At 44.0% G+C, this 6,412-nt stretch overlaps 1 protein-coding gene across 1 annotated transcript in view; it reads left to right on the top strand.

The window, feature by feature from the left end:
• The first annotated feature begins 213 nt into the window (after positions 1-213).
• MYO16 (myosin XVI) overlaps positions 214-6,412 on the top strand; it is a 399,305-nt gene continuing 393,106 nt past the window's right edge. Inside the window, exon 1 of the mRNA XM_087757041.1 lies at positions 214-298. The gene's annotated coding sequence lies outside the window, so the exon portion shown is untranslated. The remainder of the gene's footprint in view (positions 299-6,412) is intronic.

The following is a 6,412-nucleotide window of genomic DNA, read 5'->3' as shown; positions in this document are numbered from 1 at the left end:
CTGGGCACCGCATCGCGGGGAGGCGTCTGCGAGAGGCAGGCAGGGAGGAGTGCCGGGGGAGGCAGGCAGAGGCGGCTCGGCTCGGCTCGGCACGCCACGCCACGCCACGCCACGCCACGCCGGGGCTGGGCGCACCGTGCCGCAAAGAAAGACCCCCGAGAGAAAGTGGAAGTGTGCCGCGGCGCCGGGCCACCCCGCCGCCTCGCCCCGCCGTGCGGCCGGCTGCCCGGCACCGGCACCGGCGAGAGGCGGCTCTCTTCCGGCCGCGGGCTGCCGCCGAGGCCGCGTCCCCCCCGAGGTGAGTGCCGCCCCGGGCGGGGGTGCGGCGCGGCGCGGCGGGGTGCCCGGCAGGCGCCCACCGCGGAGGGGTGTCCGCGGCTCTCCCGGCATCGGAAGCGGGCTGAGGAGGGGGACGTTTTGCGGGGGGGGTTGGTGGTCTCTGTGTGTATGTGTGTGGGGTGCTGCTTGCTTTTTTATTTTTTTCCCTCTCTGTCTTTTTGTCCGGGTGTCGGTGTGAGCCCTGGAGGAGGTAGGAGCTGCGGGTGGGGAGCGAGGATGAGGGAGGGAGGCAGATCCAGCAAGCAGGTCACTGAGGTGCTTGGTTCAGTCCGCTCTTATTGTGTGCGGAGGTGAGAAGACTAACCTAAGCTCTGTCAGATTTGCGCTTTTCCTTGCATCAGCCCCTTTATGGGCATGCTATTGCGCTTCCCGGACCCGGTTTGGGCGGAGAGGCTGATGCAAGCCTGCCGCCCCGCTGGTGTAAATCAACGCTGACAGGCAACTGGATGGGAATTTTCTGATAAACGTTTTCTTTCATTGGTAGCGTCAGTCGGTTAAATCCCAATGTTTTGTGGAAGCGTGCCTACCAAATGAGTGAAAAAAGGGTTTCAGAGCGATGCCAGGCTCGTTTCCACCAGCCTTCCTCAGGTGGCTCCTGAGCCCGTGTCCCCCGTGCTGGCTGTGCCGGGCTGGAGGGCTCCCTGGGCCCGGGTTTTGCAGTAGGTAACTGGGAGCCTGTGGGTATGCGTGAGGCTGGATGCTAAAAGCCCTGGCTTGAAAGGGCTGGGGTTGCTGGCCTTGGGAGCCTGCTGGCCTCAGAGGCTCGCTCTGGAGAAAAATGACTTTTCCTTCCCCCTGGGAAGATAGCGGGTAGCGTGCCAGTGTCATCCCTTTTGTTTCAGGAAGAGAGGGGCGATGTAATTTAGGAGTTTGCACAGTGAGCTTATGAACTTTCTGTGGGAAACTTTTAAACTTGAAATTGTTGTTCCAACTGGAAAAGTGAGAACGTCAGCCCTGCAAAACAGAAGTGTCAGCCCTGGAGCTGTGGAGGGGTCTGAGTGTGATCGCAGACCGGGGCCCCCTGCCATGGATTGTTTCTGGGCAGAATCTCAGGCAGATCATGGTTTCTTGTCTCCTATTCCCACATCTTTATAAGAGAGTATTCTCCTGTTGAGCCCTGTATTCTCCATGTATTCTGCTGTAGAGCCCTGGCTAGACTCGCTGTTATCAGTAGTTTATACCAAAAATGAGCGGGCAGTGCCTAAGTAGTAGCTTTTTCCGTGGTGTTTTACTTTGGGAATGATTTTGTGGGTGTAAAACCATTCCCTTTTGCTGAGAACAGAACAAGTTTAGTTTTCATCGTCTGAGATGTGACCTGAGGGTTGAAAAAAAAAAAAAAAAAAGCGTGTTATGTACGTATTTATGTGCATGTACAGTAGGTTCAGAGTGATGGGACAAGTTCTCTTGACTGGACTATTGTCAGGGAACAGCAGGGATGCCATTAAAAGTACCAGTAAAGACTGAGATTAGGGCAATTGGTAGAGCAGAGCTCTGAACCGTTGCAGTGATTTTGTGTTGTAGCAGCATTCAGAAATCCCAGCTGTAAATCACATTATACAAAGAGAAAGCCAGTCCTTGGCCTCAAGGGATGACACAGGTACGGCAAGCAATTTGTGAGAGGAAGGAATAGAGGGGAAGACATTTGTCTAATATTACATAGGTTAGGCCAGAACTGAAAGTTTCCAGACTGAAACTGGCTTTATACATTCTGTCTCTGTTATAATACTTTTTCATTGTGAACTGAATCTTTCCTGATTATGGAATAACTTTGCAAGTACTAGTGATAATGTTTGATGTATAGTATGCAGAATGTGGAAAATGGATAAATGTTGAAAATCTTTGAACTGGAAGATCAAAATACTTCCAACTGGAAGTGTGCAAAATTGTTTGAAAAAAATCTGCCTGGGGTACAGTATATTCTTTAATTGTACAGTAGGAATTAAATGAAGCTTGAATTGCTTGGAATTTTAGTGCTGGTTGAGGCAACTGACCATCATGAAACAGAGGTTTATTGCGCTGCTTTGAAATAGCTCTTGCATTTTATACTAGCATGACATTACTTTAAGTAGTACCATTATTTCAAACCAGCGTAATGAGATGAAAAGCATTTGGCATGCGCTCCTGTAAAAAACAACAATTCAGTGCTAAATTCAGATCTGTGCTTGAAGGTATCTATAAAATACCATGCTTATGTAGGGTGTCATACCAAGAAAAATAAACATCTAGGTTAAAGCCGTCTTAAAATATTTTTGTCATAAAATGACAGTCAGATGGCAGTTTCAACCACATTTTTCCTCTTTTGGAGAGGAATGGTTTCTTAGCTTAGACATGGAAACTCTGACAAAGAGATCATGAGCTAAGTGGCCATAATAAATGGGAGACTTTAATGAGACGAATTATGGTTTTGAACATGAGCCTCGTCTGTCTCACCTGATTGTCCTAACCACAAAGTTATTTCAGAGTGATTTCTGTGTGTTTGTTTCACAAAAAGAGGTGCTTAAATATGCAGTTTGAATATACGTATACATATGCACATGCACACCGTGGGTTTTTGTTCAATTGTGAGATACAACAGAAAATATTCTTCCAATCTGAATAATGCTTCTATCCAGATTTTCATGAACGTGATTCTTTTTGTCCAGTTCTATAAAAAGTGGCAAACTAGTGAATTTCTCATCTGCCTTAAAAAAAAAAACCACAAAAAACCCAAACAGGCAGGATGGTCCAAAGCCACTTTGTATAGCCAGTCAGTACTATCTCAAGTTAAGCCTGCATGTTGGCTTGTTACTGTCTTTCTGATTGTAGCCTGGCAAACCTCGCTTGCACGTTCTCTGTGGTTTTGTCACTTCATCTTCTCTCTGCAACTAACTGTTATTAAGATAATTGTAGCTAATGAACGTAGGAAAATGTTGTAATCCTGCACAAAATTAGCAATAATTGAGGATGCAGTTGATGATGTCTGGGAATATCATGTTGTCACATGTTGTCAACAACAACAGCTGCTGGAAAGACTTGCCATTTTGTGGGCCAGACCTGCTGGTTTAAGACTCTGCCAAGTTCCTGTGAAATACAGTTTGTTGCATCTTACTGAAAAAGACGACAAATATTTTTTTGGCTTAATAAGATGAAAGAACCTTCCTGGCAAGCAGCTAACTCTAACCTTTGCACTTAGATTTGTTAATTTTCCCTAAGGTGTATGTTTCATGTGGTGCCAAGCCTAGACGTTAATTCATTTAGCTTCTTAGAGACATGTCACAGCAGTCAAACAAACATCAATGTGTGTATGTATATATATGGCTATTCACACAGCCTTCTTGTGGAGTAATTGTTAACATGTCATGTTCTGATTCTTGCCTGTAAGCGTGTGTATTCCTGGCCTGTCTTATTACACGTGCAGAAGAGCAGGGTTGGATTATGGATTTTGGTTTTTGTTCCTTCCTTCTTAATGTTTCACTTTAAAATATCATTCTCCCTAATTCCTGGAACCATTAATGCAAACATTACGTCTGTTTGGTCAGGGAAATATTTTTCTCTTCCCTAAAATATTTGGGATCATGAAAGTAAGCTGTGCAACCTGAAGCGTAGGACCAGGCTTCAAATCTTGATTGTGGTGATGCTAGGTCTCGACTACTGGGTAATGTAGCTGAGATCTGTGGTCATCATGGTTTTCCCCAAAATTACATCCTGGACTTGCAATACCATTCGGAGAAAGGCTTTTGTTTCACCAAAACTTGCTCTTTTTGAAAAAACACCCAACCTGTTATTAGTCAGAACATCTCTGGCTGTCTCCAGTATGAAAGAATATTTGAATACAGAGGGTTGCGTGTGTCCACTGGGAAAGAATTGAAGTTATTGTAAGTTGCAGTAGGAGCAAAGTAGTTTACTGTGTTGTGCAGTAGGAGGAATATGACTGAGGTTTTTTTCTAATGGATGTAGTAAATATGTATATTTTTGCTGGGCTAGTTGCCATGGAATTAAACAAAAAGGGACGTTAAAAGGCAAATTAAAAGTAAATTAAACAATCCCAACAATGAGGCCTCGTAGGTAAGTGGCTTCAGGGTGGCTGAAATAACTGTGATTTTTGGATTATACATAGAGAAGTAGCTGGTTATTTCCAGACATGCTAAAGATGGCTTGTTCCTTGCTGGAATGAATGTGTGTCTAGGGGTAAGGTATGAAATCTTGACTTCAGTGGCCTCAAAAAGATGGAAGTGCACTTGCATCCCCAGCAGTGCAAGGCTGACGGCTGTGTTGACTCAACAGATATGGGCACTACAGTAACCAAGCTAATTTTTTTGGTGCTTTTAGGCATAAGCCGCTCTCATCTGAAATTGTGAGAAAAAGAGTAAGTTCTGGAGACAAAATACAAATTCTTCCAAAATACAATGTTTCTTTTAGCAGCTGGAAGGTATTTGAAGTTACTCTGCAAATGACTTAAAGCTTGCTTTTTTTTTTTTCTCCTGTCTCAGTGAAAAAGGCTAAGGTGGCACAGCTGGGTTTGTCACGTGAATAAGTCTGGCAACAAGGGGCTGCTGCTCAAAGATTTGTCTAAAGGTAACTGGGCAATGTGATTTCAGTCCATAGTGAGATACTGGAAGCTAGCTCTGTCCCAGAGGTGTGCATGCAAGGATTCCTTGTAGGCATCTGAGGTACATTGCAGCCTCAGCACAAGCGTATAACAGAACTGCATCAGATGGTAAAATCCAGGTGACCGAGAGATACTGCTTGTGGTTCAGACAACATAATTAGTTTTTATGATGGTCGATGTCAAAGTGGGAGTGAAGTGTTCCATACAAATAGAAATTCTTTTGTCACATGAAGCAATATTCAGTGGACTTGAAATAAACTGGTGAAAAGCTTTTTTTTAAAAGAAGTTTTTTCCTTTTGATACCTAAAGATCTGTGCATCTGCTTTTCTGAGATCACAGATGATTTTGGTTTGAGATTAGAATAAGATACAAAATGTTTGGAAAGACTGTCTGCAGGATGCATGTAATGTCAATATAGTTGTAGGGTTTTTTTTTTTGAAGCAGTTAAGTATGGCTCAGATAAGCGGGCTATAAAGGAATTGTAACTGTTGCTGCTTGTATTGCAGGAGTTTACTGTGGATCAATTCTCGATTGAGATGCCTTTGTGTCAGGTGCTGTTTTATTAGGTGTAATAAAACAAAACCATCTACTGCTTTTATCTTAGAGTCTGAGAAATACCATGTAGGAGAAGGGAAGACCAGATCGTGTTAATAGTTTTATATTTTTATGGCATCAGCAGCTAAATCCCATCACGGAAGCTTAAACTGAGTGCCCAGGCTCCCTGTGTAATGAAAAGAGAGAATTGAATGACCTTCTGGTGGTAGGTTTCTGAATGCATGGCCATGACTCTTTACTATGTCTATCTGCTTTGGGGTCGAAGAGGATGGGCATAGGAGACCTTGCCTGTACCTGCACAAGCCAAATGAGGGCTTTTTCCCAAAGAGAGTGCTGTGGGTGCTTAACATTTCTCTGACAGTGTCCTGGATGTCAGCTAGAAAGGGAAAGTTTGGGCAGTTTGTCAGATCTAGCTTGTAGATAAACGTGCAGTGTGTCCTAATTAGAAGTTTTATTTAAGGAACATTAGTGATTTAACACCCTGATCTAATTACTCGTAAGCTTCTTGCTAATTTTGTAATTAGCACTGGAGCAAGACTTTTTATGGAAAATACACCCTTAAGGAAGTCGGAACCACTAACTTCCAGTGCTTATAGAGAGATTTATTTTGGTGACAATGTTCTGTAGAAAATGTCTATAAGGAAATATTACTATTTGTTCTATTTTTACATGATGGCAAAGATAGTTATGTGCCAAGTGTTTACAAAAACCTATTATAGTCAGTTATCACAGCCCAAATGACTCTGGCTTTAGAACATGCATCTGCAGGATCAGGTTCTGCTCAGATGTTACCTAGTGGAGAAGGAATGCTTGAATCACTTTATACCACAGTTATCTTTGGCCTTCAGAGGGTGAGGAGGAAAGCTCGGGGTGTAGCCAGGGTGTACTGGCTGCATGCTCTTGCAGTTTATACTAGCCAAGGCAGCTTTG

Source organism: Nipponia nippon, unplaced genomic scaffold (assembly GCF_047370975.1).
Source record: "Nipponia nippon isolate SJK-2023a ecotype South Korea unplaced genomic scaffold, ASM4737097v1 scaffold_2, whole genome shotgun sequence".
Taxonomy (NCBI): Eukaryota; Metazoa; Chordata; class Aves; order Pelecaniformes; family Threskiornithidae; genus Nipponia; species Nipponia nippon.
Note: the sequence above shows the minus strand (reverse complement) of the source record. Positions and strands in the feature narration are given on the sequence as shown.